This window comes from Amblyomma americanum, chromosome 1 (assembly GCF_052857255.1).
Source record: "Amblyomma americanum isolate KBUSLIRL-KWMA chromosome 1, ASM5285725v1, whole genome shotgun sequence".
NCBI lineage: Eukaryota > Metazoa > Arthropoda > Arachnida > Ixodida > Ixodidae > Amblyomma > Amblyomma americanum.
The window spans coordinates 170,514,127-170,532,194 of NC_135497.1; the positions used below are offsets into that span (position 1 = coordinate 170,514,127).

Sequence of the window (18,068 nt, forward strand, 5' to 3'; positions counted from 1 at the left end):
AAATATGTTGCTCTCAAGGGCGGTTCACAATTTGCATCAGTCAAGATCGCTGCTCCGCGGTGGTGCTCCAGTCGAAATAAATGAGGCAGAAATGCGCGCTGCAAAACGTCAGAGTTTGGGTCACAGGATTTTAAATGCGAACTTTGGTTACACTGAACATTAAAAAATATAACTTCAAAAACACTGAAACAGCACAGGAGCAGCGCTTGCGCTGTCCTTTTTGTGTGTTCCTTCGCCGTTCTCGTTTTATCGTGTTGCTTTAAATGCTCACGATGAGTAACCGACTTTCCCAAACCGAAATTTTAATCAACTTTATTATCACCTTCTTCTTGAACTTTATTATCACCTTCTTCGTACGCCAGTGCATCTCGCCTTTGACCGCTCAGATCGAGCACTGCAGTAGGCAGAATATGCCATTTCTGTTGTTTTCTGCCCATACATTGTGCGCTTTACACGCGCACATCGATATTTTATTCGCCTGTTGCCGTGACTGTGCGCAAAATCCAGCCCAAAATGCAATATTACGCTAAAAGCGCTGGGCGAGTGAGCTAACAGTCCTTAATTTGGGCGGGAGACTGCGTACCAAGACAGACGCCGTACACCGGTATTACGAGTTTCTCGGGCGGTACCAGAGCCGGCCGCGAGGCGCGAAAACCGCGCTGTAAAATTTCGAACACTGCGAGGCTTATCGGAGACGCAGTACACGAAGACAACATCTTCTGTGGCGCCCCCCCCCCCCCCCCCCCATACCGGTGGCCCTACTGCATGAAGTTTTTCGCTGGTAGGCATGTGACGCAGTAAGCTCTGCACGCTACTACCCCATCTTCTCCCGTGGTCGGACATGCTGCGCGCAGAAAGAGACAAGCCGTCCGTGAATCGCGCCTTGGTAATCCCGCTAGGTGCCTGGCGCCGGACTGTGTTTACTCTCTGACCGTTGTTACTTCCGCATCACATCAGCAGAATAGGCTCAGCTGTCGATGCACATAATCTAATGACAGATCTACCTCAACACTATTTCGAAGAAAATAAAATCTACAGAGCGCATGATCTGAATTCTTTGTTAAAATGCATCGTAACAAAAAAAAAACTTCACTGCGTGCCATTGATGCTGTTTAAATCCCAAGACATGACTTAGATAATTGAGGTGGTTTCTCTGAATCACGCCCACGATATGCTCGCAGTCCGGTGCGTCCCGTCATCCAATCACACCACATTTAATACTGCTTTGGACACTGCATGCCACGTGTCACAGTTCGGTGACACACGAAGACAATTTGGAGCGTTTTGCCTTGTATCGGATTTCCAAATAAATGGTTCATGACGCTCTATCAGTGCCATCAGTCAATTTTGGTACATGCTTCTTACTAAGCGTCACCGTAGCACCCAAGCGCTTTGTAGTGACTGAACGTAGATAGGACGCTGACACGGTTATCATAACAGTCGCGCGAAAGAGGGAAATGAGGGGCAAATGTTTGCAGCACTGGACTTGCCTCCGATTTGGTTAACCAGACCCCTGGGAGATTACTGTGCTTTTTGGGGAAGTGCGTTTGCACGGACTGCTACCAAAATGCGCCGCGTAATTATATCAAGGCTCAGCGTGACGCCGCAGAGTATATTTGAGAGGTATTACACGAGGACAAAAGGAAAAAAGGGAACGAAAGCGCCAGACTGGCTCAGTGATTGGAACATTGTTCTACTCAGCGCAGAGCGACTTACAACAAGGACGGTTGTCAGAAGCATAAGTCGCACCGAAAAACAAAACTTTTCATATTACATGAAGAAAGAGAAAGTGAACTGAACTCTCAGCAATAGATACGACAAAAATAAAGCCCGGAATGGTTCCCCAGGGGAAGTCTTATCGTCCGCGACAAGTTCTGCCCCGCTGCCCGCACCTAGTGTGCCGTCGTTTTGTATATTGTTCCCTTTTCTGTTGCCTGCTTGTGCTAGCCTTTGGAAAGACGGTAGTGTGTTCGTGGCTTGACGGCGAATGTGCTGCTCTGCACTCATTATTAACCGTGCACGCTCTCGTGGCTCCTGTGTAGTGCGCCTGCACTTGCGTTAGGGTCTTTTTTCAATCTTACCGTAGAAGCTTTAAGCTATTAACAATGATTATGGAGGGCTGAAACAATGTCTTGTGTTTAATAGGATTAATCAGCGGATTACATGGGCGGCAACAAGCAGGAAAGAAGTAGCGAACATCAAATATAGCATCTAATAAGGCAAAGTTCACAATTAATAAGGTGTACCTAGCGGCGGCGAAACGTAAACTAGAGGAATACTATTAAGCCCATGAAATCAGCTTAACCAACTAAATTTTAAAGCTGGCGCTGTCTTTCCACAACGTTGCTTTGAGCGACGTTGACGACCAGCAACAGTTTTTACATAAGCATGCTTGAGTGCTCCTCAGCAAACTGAATTTTTTTTTCGGCTAGAGGTTTGATGGTTCCGCAGACGCATATTCCGCACACCGAAGAGCAGACGCATATTCTATTAAGGCGAAAGCACTCACGCGGTCACCAACACCGATCAAGAACCATGACATCTTTGGATCTCGTGCCGTTGCCTAGCACCAGCCACCTCATGTTAAGTTAAAAAAGAAATCAAGGGCCATTTTCTATAAGCGGTCTATTTTAAAATCGCCATTTCGCGTCCGTCTGGCCCTCTATCATTGGTCCCTCAGCGATAGGCCACTGGGTGGTTGGCGAACGGACTTCACCATTGGCTGGCATTGACTGCATTATGCAACCACTGGTGAGGTGCACCGCAGATAAATGTCAACCGCAGACGACCGGCTCTGCCCACTGGTTGCCATTGGCCGCGATATGCAGCCAACGGTGAGGTCCGGTCCCGTTATACCTGATGGCCGGGTTGCTTTCCACAAATGCTTGAAAACCGCGGGAATATCTCAGTGGCCAGTGACAGGCCATCAGACGGGCGCTAAATGGCTATTTTAAAACGGACAACTTATAGGTTACGGCCCCAAATTAATATACACGACTGGGAGTCGAATCCGCGGTGACGCGACAGACCAGCTGCGCAGGCCGCTGCCCGAGCCCACTATGCTATCGCCGCAGCCGAACGCGTCTCGTATTAACCTGCAACCCAATCGCGCGCTTTGCCCGTGCCTTCGCACTATGATCGTATTAACCAAATTAAAATCCTGAAACTTTTTTACAGATCCCTGGTACTTGCATGTGCAGCAGTAGCATATATTTACGCTATGGAACAAGCAGGACGTTTATGCGTTTTAACCGTGGAAAAAGTCGGGAATAAAATGCTGCGCCACGGCGTCGCTTCTATCCACAAAAAAAAAAAGATAAAGAAAGAAATCTTTGTGAGAAAAAAACGCGTACGCGCAAGAGTTGTAGCGCTTGGTTCTTTTTTATTTGCTTTGCCATCTGCCTCCCGTTGCCGCCAGCTGCGCAGCATTCGACGCAGGTTCCCCGGGGCCCCCTATCGGAGAGCGCACGTGCTGCTTAGAGAGGAGGGGCTGGCCCAGCCTGCAGCAGCTAATCCCTGAACGCCGGAATCTGCTCCCAAAGTCGCGGTAGACGGGCGCAGCGGAACGAGCCGTGCTGGGCAGACTGCGAGACAGCGAGTCGGGGCGATCGACCGTGATTGACATTCGGAACTTCCTGGGACACACGAGAAGGAAACGAAGGAAGCGGCGCGGCTAAGAGCGAGCACCGGGAGGGGTTCTCCACAGAGCTGGCTTCATTACAACATCCGTCCACGGGAAAGACATCGACACGATAATGATTTCTGCACGCTGGTTGGGCTGCCTGTTGTTCCCGGAGTATGGTTCGTTTGCCGTTTGTTCCTTTGCTGTGCAGCAGTGCACACGCAGGGACAGGCATAGGAAAGGAGAGCCGGCCCGGAGCGCTGGATACGCAGCTAAAGAAACAGCTTTCTTCTCTGATTACGCAGTATTTGGTATCCCTGCACGCGGCCCCTCCCGAGTCTACGAGAGAGAGAGAGGGATAAAGAGAGCGCGCACCTCCATCTCCTGTCACTGTTACGCCCGGGCGCGCGCCTGGTGTCACGTGCCAGTGACGCGTATACATTAGAAGACATATGAAGTGGGCCCTTGGAAGGAGCTAGAAGCAATTCTACTGGCGCAGATGCAACTTCTAGAGAGGTTACCCAGTAGTTTCTTATTTCTTGATGAACTAGGACGCAAAAGGCCGTTCTTACTGCGGCTTAAAGCTATGCTGAAAGTTGGCTGTTTAAGCGCAAAGATGCCGCAATGTGAAGGCTAAGAACTTTATCAATCGCAGGATGGAAGGAAGAGGCCGCAGCTCATCTTGAGCGTTACGGCAATTTCTGTGTGCAAGATGGCTAACATCAGCTTGAAAATTTGGCGCTGCGCACGTATGCGTAATGTTACTGAAATAGAATGCTTTTATTTGTATGCGATGTCTTCAATTGTTTTATCTCATTTTATAGTAAGATGGGTGGCATTTTGTTCTCGTTGCTGAGGTCAACAACAAAACACAACTACGGCCCGACATGTCACGCTTTCTTATGCGGCACGTGTCTAGGCGGACGACTAAAAACAGTCATGTGGCGCAGACCATGTTGCCATAGAATAAAGGACTCAAATTAGGCCATCTCTTCTGGCGTCATCCATGCGTCGGACTGGGGACTGCCAAGATTTTAAGTACATTTATTATGTTTCAAGTTGGGCTATATTTTGCAGCAATCTGTGGTGTTACAAAAGCACCGACTGATGGTCGAGTTGGTAATGCATTGCAGACCACGTACGAGCGCGCACAAACGAAGACAGAGGAAGACGCAGACAACACAAGCGCTCTACATGTACAACTACATTGTTGTATTACAGCCATAGTGTGAACAACATCGTGCTAAAAAAGAAGTGATATATTCTTGTATCACCTACTCTGTTAGGCGCTTACAACGTGATTTGCCTTAAGAAAGCAAGCGCTGCCACCAAGTGTTGCCGTTGTTTTTAAGCTGCGCGCACGACGTAGGCATATGATGCCCTGCGGGCTCCTAATACGCCATTAAGAAAACGTTGAGAAACAATAAAGAAAGCCTCTCAGCAACTGCTTAAAGTTGACGTGGTCAGCGTTTTCAGTCTGCACAAGGGGGACTCACACACACAAAACAAGACGTAAACGAGTTCAGAAACATTACAGGCTACCATGGAAATTGACGCATATACTGCTATCAATGCTGGATGTACTGCCAGTAGTATGTGGGCTTTAACTCCCTAAAGCGACCCATCAACTATAAGCGACGCGCTAGTGGATGGCTGCTGCTTAATGTAAACCACCTGGCGTGTGCTTATTTTGCGGTTACATCCCTGAGCACACAGGCGGTTTTGCATTTCTAGTCCATCGAAATGCGGCCGCCGCAGCCAGCATTCATTCCCATGTCTTACGCCCAGAAAGTCTGGACAAACGCCTCGAGTTTAAACGACAGCCACCATGTGCCGCGGGACGCTGAATACTCAGAATGACCATGGGAATTTAAGATGTTCGGTACATGCTACTGATCTTCGGTGGCTATCGAATATAGTCGGTGTGAGCGCCGGAAGCACGGCCATGATAATCACACGGCCCACGCAGAATCTCTCAGGATTCTCTAGTTCTCTCAAAATTAGAAGCTTAAGACATCCCCATGGACGTACGCGGCGTTCGGTACTGGCGGAGATTAGCTGACGCTGGCTGCTGAACGTCCAGGAAAATGCTCCGCGTGGATCGGCAGTCAGTCGGACCGGTACAGAGCCACCATGGCGTGTTGCTGAACAAATTTTTGCTGTGTGTGCGTGAGATTGATTTTAGGCTTTAGAACATGCTACAACGCGACGTCACTGTTTTCACGAAGTAGAAAAACACTGTACAATAAGCATTAGGATCGACAAGTGGAAGAGCAATATTTAAAGCAGGTTTTTATTCCCGAACTAGTAATTGATTTGGTTCATGGTTTATGGAGGTTTAACGTCCCAAAGCGACTCAGGCTATGGGAGACGCCGTAGTGAAGAGCTCCGGAAATTTCGACCACCTGGGGTTCTTCAACGTGCAATGACATCGCACAGCACACGGGCCTCTAGAATTTCGCCTCTAGAACTACTAATTAAAAGAAGGGTGTCTTCAAAGCACTCTGACCGGTTAATTGCAGTCATGTTGTGACTTCTATGAATAATTTCAGGTTTGCTGAGTTATTATTTTTTTCCTCACGTATATTTTGTGCGAGCCGCTCTTTGTGTTATTTTATTCAGTAATGTTAACTAATTTGCATAAAACTGGTTCTGGAGAACTACGTTCACTTTTTAAAATATGAGCCTGATCGTTATTGCATGTTTTTATTAGAGAGAGTGCTCATGAAAAGGCGAACATAAACATAAATAAAGGCATAAACATAAATAGATATGGGAAGGAATCTAGCTGCCACTGCTATGTGATTTCATTTCCGCTTTATATCATACAGATAATCTGCAGTTTTTCCAAGAGCATAAAGAAGGCATCAGCATTTAAAACTTATTTCTGCAAATCGCGGTATGCGTTCATCTCGCCTGCGTCGTGACGAGTGCTTCAGTGGTAGTAGTAATTATATCTAATAAACACAGTACTGCAGGTTGGCTCTAGAAATGCATCAGCAAGAGGGGCACAAAGTATGCTAAAAAACCTAACAAGAACCAAACCATTCTTGCCACGTTCACAGCAGCTTCTATTAACCAAAGCGTTCTGTTCTGGTTCCAATCCTATGAAAGGTAAACAAAAATAGTCCTGCAGTGTCCTTGTTTGGCACTTTCGCGCGACGTCCCGTTTGAAAGCAATGAGAGGCGTCTAGCATACGCACCCTTTCGAATCACAGAGAGGAGAGCCACGCAAAAAGAAAGAACATACAGACGGAGTAGGGGCGTTTGGGTAACGTAGCAACAGACATAACAAACGAAACAGACCTTTAAAAAAAAGAACTAAAGTGACAGAAATAATCGACGCCATAAAAAAAGCAAGCATTGCGGAAAGCAACGTAATGGTAAACGATTACCGGGGAAGAGAGACGCCATGGAATAGTAATGGAGTCTTAATTCGCTGGGCAGAGCTTAAGCAGAATGCCAAGGTAGTTGTGCAGAGGTGCCTCCCTGCGGGTACTTTTTTTACTTGGCGCTCTTCGCGGCTCGCTCTGTGCATACTGCCGAGCGCAATACAACGAAAACGCCGTGCGAAGAATGGCGTCCTAGATGTACCATCAGCGTCATGCGAAACGCGAACAGGATAACTAAAACGTCAACACAAGAACACAAGAATATTAGGTTCTGGAGAATAAATACAGGCTGGGTTCATTAAAACTTCCATGGATTGGTTTTCGCACAGTACAAATGAAAAATCAAGCTCACTTCAGCGAAAATCTGGCCTTGTTGTTTACACTTGCATTGTCTTGTTTGCGTTTCATTTGGCGCTGATTGTACGTAACTATCAAAAAGCTCATGTACATTTTTGACCAATCTGCAATGAGAAAACAAATAAAAACGAAAAGTAAGCAGCAATGAAATGCATAAAATCTTTTGAAGAGCTTACTTCCGCACGAATGCAAAAATCTTCGTTCTCTTGACGCTGAATAAGATGGCCTTATTCCCAAACACAACGCGCATACACCAGGACCGGTCGAACGTATGAAATATATGCAGTGTTTGCAGGAGAAAGAGAGATGATTTCAAATTTCGCTGAATGAAATTTTGGCTATGGCAACCTTTGAAACGGCATTACTGACGTGGGCGTTCCAGGAACAATCAGGTGAAAAAGTGACACCCAAATATTTATAAATAGGTTGCTTGTTAATAATCTCAGTGTTCAAAAAATTAACAAGTGTCTATTTTTTCTTTGTCTTTATGAAGGACAGATCGGCACATTTTTTGTTGCATTCATTTGTATTTTGCACTTGTGACACCATGAGACAATGTTACTAAGGTCAGTTTGTAAAACAATATAATCCTGTTCATTTTTTATCTTTTTGTACGCGACACAGTCGTCAGCGAACAGATGTAAACGTGAGGATATCCTGGCAGTAATATCATTAATATAAACTAAAAATAAGAGCGGCCCTAACATCGAGACATGAGGGACTCCCGATGTCACTTCAACCAAAGGGAAAGTAGCACCGTTTAGAATGAGACGTTGCTGCCGCTGGGACAAGTAATTGGAAATCCAGTTGCACACTGTCCGATTAATATTTGGCATATTAAGTTTATGAAGAAGCAATGAGTGACAAACCGTGGGCAAGGCCTTTTCTAAAATCTAAACAAACACAGTCTGTTCGCCCGTTTTCATCTCCCGCAGATATTAAGTAGCGATGAAACTCAATCAATTGTGCAGTAAATGATAGCCCCTTACGAAGCCCGTGTTGCTCCTCAATTAATATCCCGTGTAATAACAAATGTGTCATTATTTCCGTGCATAAAATATGCTCCAATATTCTCCAAGAAGTTGATGTTAATGATATAGGCCTACAATTGTTTTCATCTTTTTTTGAACTTCCCCTTGTGAACTGGGACTACATGTGCCATTTTCTGATCATCCGGTAGCACGCCAGTAGAAAGATATTTCGTGTATATGAGATGAAGGTAAGATGCGATTAGCCATGCGCAACGCTTCAAAACGTGGGTAGAAATACCATCTGGATCGGGCGTCTTCGTTTCATCTATACTTTTTAACAATGATTCAATTCCACCCACACAAAGTTCGACAGGGGGGCATTAATGACGCAGCACTCACACATCAATCCGTAAAACTTATTTTGGGCAAAAATACAGAATGAAAGAAATTATTAAGACAAGTTGGCTTAGCTGTATCATCAGATAGGACTTCAATATTGTCAACGATTTGATTTAATCCAGTTGAGTCAGATCCGCATCCTTTCGCATATTTCCAGAAAAGCTTGAGATACGTTTTCATATTATCATTGAGGTGACAGAAGTAACGATCCCTCGCACTGTCCACTTTAGTTTTGTATTCATTAGTTACCTCAGGTAACCTTTTGAACCGATAACTACTCTGTGTTCTTTTAAATGCGAGATATGCTCGTCTTCTCTCTTTATTAGTGTCAGGATATTTGGTGTCACCCATGGCTTCTTGCACTTTTTCAGCCTAACTGATTCAATACTTGGCACATACTTTTCCGTCAGTTCTATCGGTTTTCTTTTTAAAAGAGACCACAGTTGCACAATATCAGTATTATCGCAAATACAATCAAAAACCGCTAGACAAGTGATCTAAACGGTCGCGAGAAATGGCAGAATAATCACGCTTATAAAAAAAAATTACCTTCCTCGATTGGCATGTCTTGGTTCGCTTGATCTCATATTTAATGCTAGCTACGACAGCGAGATGGTCTCTTATTCCTGGAATACAATGATAGAATCTACAAAGTTAGGCAAGTTACAAAGCAACAGGTCCAAATTGTTGTTATTGCGTGCAGGCGCACTCACGTTTGAGTGAAGCTGAAATTGTCAACAATGTTCTTCATTTCAAAATTTTCGCGACAGCCGGTCACAGTTGTACAGATTCGATCAGACCAGTTCAAGTCCGGTAGATTAAAATCGCCGGCAAGAATTATCTGATCCGATGGTTTAGAGACAATCTCATACAGACGCTGCAACGAAGTCGCATGAGAATTTGGTGGGCGATAAAATGATCCAACAACAAATGTGGCATTATCAGCAAGGGTCACTTTGCACCAGACTGATTCTATGTTATCGTTTCCAATATCTAACAAAGCTGTCCGCAAAGAAGAATGAACTAACAGAAACACATCACCACCCGTTCGTGCCCTACCGTTCCGATAAGCGGTAAAGTGATTATGAAACACCTCACTGTCAGTTATGGACGGGACCAGCCACGATTCTGTTCCGAACAAAAATCCGCCTTCAATGGTTCAATGAGGCGCGCGAAATCGTCTACTTCGTTCACAAAGCTTCTGCAGTTTACGACAAGAGCCGTTAGATTGTGTGAGGCAGGGGCCTCTTTACTAGCAGGGCGTTACTTTTTTTAGACCTTAACCACTTTCTCTTTTTCTTTGTCCCAGGTGAACACCTTACCGTCAACAATCAGTTCGTCAAAGCTTAGTTTAACCTCAACGGCTGCTGCCCGTTTTTTCTGCTTTAGCGTAATTCCATAATTGTTTCCGGATATCTCGTGTCTCCGGTGCATAGTCCTTACCTACACTGTATTCAGACCCCTTGAATTTTTTAGCGTTTTTAAGAACATCCCTTTTTCCTTGTCACGGAGAAAAACGTAACGAAAATCGGTTGTGTGAACATCTTGTTGAATCGACCGACACGATGCGCTCATTACATCGTCTTCAGTCCTATTGCAAGGTGGGTCTGACAGATGCCTTTAATCAATTCCTCTTACTGATCCCATGTTTCTACCTCGGTACCTTTAACGCAATAAAGAACAAGATTCGGTCTTCGAGTTATATTTTCAATATCAAAACTTCTTGTTTGCAGGTCTTAAGCCTCCTTTTTGAGCTGTTTGACTCCATGTTCTTGTTCTTCCACTGTCTCATTAAGAGTTGCAATCTGACCTTCAGTTGTTCCTAATTTGTCATTTACTTCGGCTAGCATAGCTTCATGATTAGCAAATTTTGCTTCCATGGCATCCAGCTTGTTCATGACTGTACTCTGGCTGGCCTGTAACCTTTTTAGCAATTCAAGCTCTGGTTCACTCAGGGGGCCAGGATTAACCTCCACTTCACCGGGAAGCAACAATAGCGAAATCAAGAATAGTACCCGGTTTGCAAAAAATTGGCGGTAGTTTAGCTCTGGTTAAACCTGGAGTGACGAGATAGCTACAGCTAACCGAGTGAAACTTGGTCACGTGACCAACCACGTGACGAACCACGTGATCAGCCTCGGCGCCGCGCCGCCGGCAGCTGCTCCGCCCCACGCGACCAACCACGTGACAGCGTGGCGGCGCAGCCACGCTGAAGGCTCGAAATGCTACCGTAATTTAGCTACCGCTACAAAAAACGAAAACCTCTGCCGTGTGATTGCTCTCTCAGTCGTTTACCACAACCAGACTCAACACATGCCATTGTGGGAGGAGCCGGCAACGCATAAATTAGTCTACGTATATGAAAAGGACAGTGTTTACCAAAGTGCAGTACCAACAGAGGCATAAGCTTCATGTCGGCCAGCGTGCCGGCTCACCCTCAGCAGAAAACCTTGATTGATCAAATCGAGAGAATGCAGAAAAGAGCAGCAAGGTTCGTTCTAGGCCGGTACAAGCGAGGGGAGACACTAAAATTAAAACGGAGTTGGAGTAGGAAGCGCTCTCCTCGCCCCGAAGAAAATTGCGCTTGAAGTTACTATTTAGAATTTATAACAAGATGACCGGAATTACCAAAGATACTTATTTTCAACAACCATACTACACATCTAAAAGAACTGATCATGACTTTAAAATTCGACAGTACCGTAGTACAACGAACTTTTACGATAATTCATTTCTTGCACGAACTGTGACAGAGTGGAATCGATTGTCCTATAACCAAATGTGTTCTATGAATGGAGATTTATTTTTGTCCAAGTTTTAACCCCCCCCCCCCCCCCTGTTTTTACGATCTTTGAAAAAGCTGGGTATCTCAGAGTAAAGAAAAACATAGTGCCCATAAATGCATAATTACATTTGTTACATGTTTTCGATAACTAGACACAGAAGATTTTGAACTTTTTGAGATTCATTGATAAATATTACTAACCTGAAAGAATCCATACTCTTTCGCTTTTTTTGCAAATCGCTTGGATTCTACTAAAAAGGTGACAAGGCCAATGAAGGACGTTTGCAGTGACAACATTGGAACTGCGCCTGAAAGCTATTCACATCGAAAAAAAAACTGTTTTTGCGGAGTTTTAACACAAGTAATATAGCTTCACATCACATTTCCTCTCAATGTTTAAAGTGGCTGAAGTTACGGGCCTGCCGCATTAATTTCTGTTGCCTAGCACTGCAGTGCTTACGTATTCGGGAAGAAAGTGCAGAGTTCCTCTAGCACTACGCGCCACCTCCGGACCTTTCGAAGTGAGAGCACAGAGGAATGCGCAGGCAGGCCACGTTCACATGCATGTGGGTACGAAAGGACAAGAAAATGAATGTTTTGAATAACGAATGACGGACATTTATTAAACTGCTGCATCAGTCGGGCGAGGGTGTTGTCGGTGCCGGGCTTTCGAAGTTGCCGCAGCGAGAAGGAAAATTAACCGCACCCAAAAATCAGCCGACCGCTCTCTAGTGCGGTTGTTAGTGCGTTAGCAGAGTAGTGCGTCATGGTTCTCATCGAACAAAGGCTTGGAAGGCTAAAGCGACGAACTCGTGACAAACTTTAGTCGAGTGGTTGTGGCGCAGTGAGCAAATTGTTAACAAGTGCGCTGCAGTGCGGTAGGAAATGTTCACTGAAGTTCATGATAGAGAAGTGTCCAGTGGAAGCAACTTTCGAAAAGAATTCAAATGAACTCTATGTTGGCACAGGAAATTAGGCGGGCATAGCGAGCTCCACTGGCTCAAGAGTTTACCGACAACTTCAAATTCTTCACCGACTATAGTGGGAAAAAAAAACGACTATACCCTGCCGGTCTCTTAAAGTAATGAATGAAATGATCGACACGAAAATCTAATTTGTATAGGAGAGCAAGTCGCTCTCCATTTCAGCTAAAAAAAAGTATTCGCCTTCATGCTTGCCTTTCTTCACCATATGCACTCTACCACAATATAGCCACTTTAAGGCTGTCCTAGTTTGTCATCGAGATGCTCGTTCCCTGGTAAATTTTAATTGCGAGTAAATGAGGCTGGAGGTCTCGGTCTTCAGTTTCTGGAATAGCGAAGCACGGTTCCTTGCTGATTAATTTTCTGCCTTCAATTTTTCGCCCTTTAGACAGCTTCAAGGGACTTTCCTTCTTTTGGTGAGCTCCTCACTGCCGATTCTCTTTCGATCAATTTCTCATTTTCCGTACCAACACCACGCGCATGTTGTGTCGCGAAAATGTCTATGTTCAATCCTCACAACGAAAACCCGTTGTAATGTCAGAGTGGAACCTATGAATCGTTCCACGGCGGAACACTTACCACTGTGCTAATTAATTAAACCCAACGAATGAACGTCATCTTTTCACACAAATCTCTCGCTTGCATCTAAAAAGTATAGTCACAATGCTGCAGAATCGGGAAGAAAACCGCAACTGCTGACCAAAAGACAGTGTGAACTCATTCACAACGAATTTCGGACAGTTCACTATAACGCTGCGTGCATCAAATAAACAGATGCATGCAGTTCATTTCAGAACACGGCGTAATATTCAAGCGATTCTGAGCAAAACGAGATTTCTCATTCAAGTCACGCGAAATGCAATCTGCCGTGAGAATAAAAAAAAAGTGCGAAAAAAAGCCACGAACCTCCAGTTGCCTGTAGACAGATTTTATTCTGCTTTGTCTTGTATACTTTTTCTCTCTCTTTATAATTATTATGCATATAAACCTTTGTATTGAATTGTAAACATGCGGAAATCAATCGCATGGGTGTTCTTTTAGTCTTTCATTCTTATTGCCCTTTCAATAACCATGGTTTCATAAGAGTGTATAACGTTACTTTAAGGCCATCATGAAATTAACGGCAATCTGAGGCAAGCCTTCACAGCGTTGCACTAAAGGTCGCTTGCCAACTGCGCAACGTTCGCCGACGCCGGCATAACCCCAGTTTTGTACCGTAGATCTTAGTACTCAGCGCTAAAAAGTGTGATGAATCAGCTAACCTATTTATACAGAGTGTCCTTGAAAACCACAATGAAGGCTTGGGCACTGCAATCAGAATTGCTGGCCTCAAGGTGCTGCACTAAATTGTTAATTGAAATAAACAGTAGGGTAAAGTGTAAATACAAAAGAAGTGTATCTTTCTTCAGCTTTTGTTTTTACTTGCTGGACCAAGTGGCCCGACGCTGCCCTCCAGGCTGCGTTTTACTTTCTTGCCGCTGTACACGGCGACGCTCTACCGGCTATCCTTTTCCTCACGGCGCGGTTGAGGTGTGCACTGAGAAGTGAGAGAGTTACTGCGACATTTACTTTCCTCAAAAACCATATTTTTTATCTCATGCTGCATCGATAGAGCATCTCTTTGGTGGGGTGGCGACACTTATCGTTCGATAGGGAAGCGCCATTCTTAATCACAGGGATTAACAATTAAAATTGGTTTTTGTGGGAAGGAAATGGCGCATTATCTGTCTCACATATTGGCCGACAACTCAACCGCGCCGTAAGGGAAGGGGAGTGAAAGGAGGAAGTGAAAGAAAAAAGGAAGAGAGGTGTCGTAGTGGAGGGCTCCGGAATAATTTCGACCACCTGGGGATCTTTGACAAGGATACACCAATTCCATTTATGGAGGCGCTTCTAAATTTAATCTGAAATAATATTTTCATGTCTGGAAGAAGTACTGGTCACTCTGGTGAGTAAGAAAAAATTGAAGAGGACACTTAAAGGTACACTGAGGAGAAACTGAAGTTGGCTTGTATCGATAGAATACCAGCTCTTGATCACAAAAACGCCGCTCTTACTGAAAAACAAAGCTCTTGTAAGGTAGGAAAAAGCAAGAAAATAGTCAATCTCGCAAGTACAAGCGTGATGACGTCATAGGACAAGAGACGCCACCTTGGAGGAATGTTCCTTCCTACATTGAGCCGTGAATCTTTGAGGCTGACAAAGGAAGGTTGCGCGGTTCAATATTGAAGTAACTTTTGTTTTAAAACCGATAGTGGACTTTTATCACACAATGAAGACAAACAAAAGACAACCTGAAAGTTGCAAGCAAAGAAAACCGGTGCTTGGCGGCGCCACAAGCGGCCAGCAGAGTTTCGATTTGTTATGGCGCTTCGCGTCTATGAGCTTTGCGTTCCCCGTGGTTTTGTTTTGACGCGCCTCGATTTAAAAGAGCCGGACAGCAGAGTAACTCCAAGTGCCGCTTCAAGTGCTAGTTGACCTTTGAAGGAGCCTGTTAAGGCTGGTCAGATGATCGCCACGGTCGATGAAAAACTATGATGGCACGATCGTCGGTGATCGTACAAGGCAGTTCGCAGTATAAAGAGCACTTGTGTCTTCGTACGCTTGCCCGGCGACACATTCCCGGCTGTGCCGGTCAACTTCAAACTACTTAACGGAAATCGTTTATTAGGGACGGGAGCCAAGGTACAAGGAAGTTAAGAAAAATTGCTGATGGCCTAGCTCTGTTAGGCCAGGATATACGTAGCGAAAGCGCGGAGACTCCTGCATCGGAAGAGTGCATTCACTAGATGCGCCTTTATTGAAAGTTGCACCTCGAGTCGTCGTGGTGGAGTGGTAGTGTCTCCGCCTAAAGCGCCGAAGGCCGTGGTTCGATTTCGAGCCTCGGCACAGGTTTTTTTTTTTATTCAGTGCATGGGCGGTGGGTTTCAGTGGCTCCCATAGATGCCGCCACCGAATACGTTGGTTAGCGGTTAAGCGCAGGCTCTGTTAAGGTGCGTTTATACTCCGGCGTAACGCGCGCGCGCGCACGCTGCACGGCGACGTCACGTCGGCCAAAGCGAGACCCTCTATACTCCAACTGTGCTTGACCGCCGACGCGTATGGTGGCTTCGGCGCACTCTGACCGTACTGGCGGAGACTTGGAGCATGTCTCTATTTCGCGCCAGTGCGCCAGCCGCCGTTGGCCCGGCCAGACCGATTCGGATCCGCAGCAAAGTGTGCGTTGTGACGTAATTCAATAGCTTCGGCAGTTGGGCGGAGCTGTTCTTATCGAGCTCTCGGGTAATTTAATCCATTCACATTACACATCTGAAGGTACATGCAAGTGGGTGAGAGAGCCCGATCCAGTGGACCCGTTGGATCCAGCGGAAGCCGTTAAAGCGTCATGCGTCGGCTTTAGTTTCAAGCCGCCAACTTTAAACGCGAGCGCCCTTGAGCACCAATCCGTTTTTTGTGGCAAAAAAAAAATTAAAAAAATAACTTGGCCTTTGCAACCGTGGCAGACCTCGATGGCGCCTGCTTCACAGTGAAACCGCGCCGTTCAAAGAATCACAATCCGTTGGCCCCAAAGCCCTGGCCAGCCGCCGATGGGCGCAACGCGCTGACCTTGTCCTGGCCCCTCGCGACTCCCCGCACTGGGGTTATGATATTTAATTTGCAACGGCTGCTCACGGCAGAAGAGGAAACCAACCACCGGCGCCTAACCTAACCGTGCTCCCAGGGATCAAAAGCATCGCACGCTCTGTGGGGCTAAGGTCACTGAAATGCAGGCCGCAGTTTTTGCGAGAACTACGTCGTCGGGTTCGGGATCCATCGTAACGCAGGCAAGACGCCGGTGCAAACGCAAAACGAAGCGACGGTAGCGACCCCCGATAGATGCCTTCAACGTGCGGTGGTGGTAGCTTTCATTTCGGCAGCTGCTAGACCGCATCGCTAGGCGCGAGAAATCACGGAGTCTGTGCTTACGTCACGTTTCACGCCACTCCGTCCTATGACGTCATAAGAGTTCGCCGTGACGTCATAAGAGTCTTCGAGTTTGAATCGAAGTGGCGGGAAAAACTTTTTTTTAACTTCGAATCCAAATTTCTTCGAAATAAATGCATCTTTCGCTCCCGGACAAGCGGCAACAAAGCCATGAAATGCTAACTATCAGATTTTGCTGACAAAAAAAATTGATAGAGTTCTCCTCACTGTCCCTTTAAGCTACACCTTAAGGGTATGACGCGATAGCGTATTGGGTTAGGCTTTCCATCCTGAGCAGTTTGCCACCTTCGAACGCGTTTGTCATTTCTTAAAATTGTTTCATTTAATTAATCGATCAATTGCACACAGTAAATTTTCTTAATTAGCATCATCAAGCATTAGCTTTTCATGAGCATTTTGATACCTTTGAACCACCTTTTTCCAATTTTGCAATTTTCTTATTTCTTTAATTAATCAATTAATTACTAAGATTTTATTAACTCGTCACCACCTATCACACACCAATCAATAATCAATAACTAGAACCACAAATTACCATGATACGATTTTTTACCGCAGCCCCCGATTATTTCCGACACGCTGTGCCGACTATTACTACGCCGACGGCTTTTCGACCGAACGAGCTGTATACGCTATCGCGTAAAGCCCGGGATACATGGAGCGTTTTTTGGGCGATTTTCGCCCGACGGCACGCATTTGACGCCCGGCCTCGAAAAAAACGCCCGCCGCCGCCGATCTGGCCCCGCCAGATATTGACGCGCGGCGTTCGGAGAGACCGGAAGCGGCAGCCGGAGCAAGCCAATAGCAGCGCAGAAAGCCCGCTCTTCCGGTTTGGCCGCCTCCGCCGCCGCCGCCGCCAACATGGCCGCCATGGACGACGAGCTCAGCTGTGTTTGTTGCACGAAAATGTTGTTATCGTGAAAATAAACGCTTCACGAGACATGAAATGTCACTTTTTTTTGGAGAACAGGACCGAATCTTGGATCGAAATGCCCGCTTTTCCTCCTTGAAGCGAAGGTGCCGAAGAAAACCGCAGCCGATGGTAGCCACGGCTGAGCGGGCATCGAAAGGTACGCGACCGCATGCATTCGAGCTCGCAAAACCACGTATATATCTATGCACGCGTGCTGCAATCACTACAGTGGTGTCTAAATGAACAATTTCGTTATTCTGAATAAGGAGTCAGCGTCGCTGCTCTCAAAGAGCTCCTCGCTCAATGATATTTGCCACTTGTTGATCATATTGCTTTCACGCTGAGAGATACGCGGCGGCGGTCTGCCGCTTTTTCGCTCCATGTATCTCCGGCAGGGCGTCGCGCCGCCGCGACGTTTTCTGCCGCGCCAACATCGTCGAAAAAAACGTCGCATGTATCCCGGGCTTAACGCGCGAAAATGCTGTTAGGCTCACAGCCTCGAGGGTGTAGGAGAGTGAGTGCAAGGCACATCGAAAAGAGAGACATAGGAAAGCGAAATAAAGTTCCGGATTGTTCAGTTGAAAGCACCGAAACGAAACGACACTAACGTTCCAAAGCCGAGACATGCATCTGTCGCTTCGGAACGTTAAACTCATATGTAT

General features: G+C 46.0%; 1 protein-coding gene across 2 annotated transcripts in view; it reads right to left on the bottom strand.

Moving 5' to 3' along the window:
• LOC144114182 (uncharacterized) overlaps positions 1 to 18,068 on the bottom strand; it is a 208,048-nt gene that overhangs the window by 22,626 nt on the left and 167,354 nt on the right. The gene's annotated exons all lie outside the window — the stretch shown is intronic.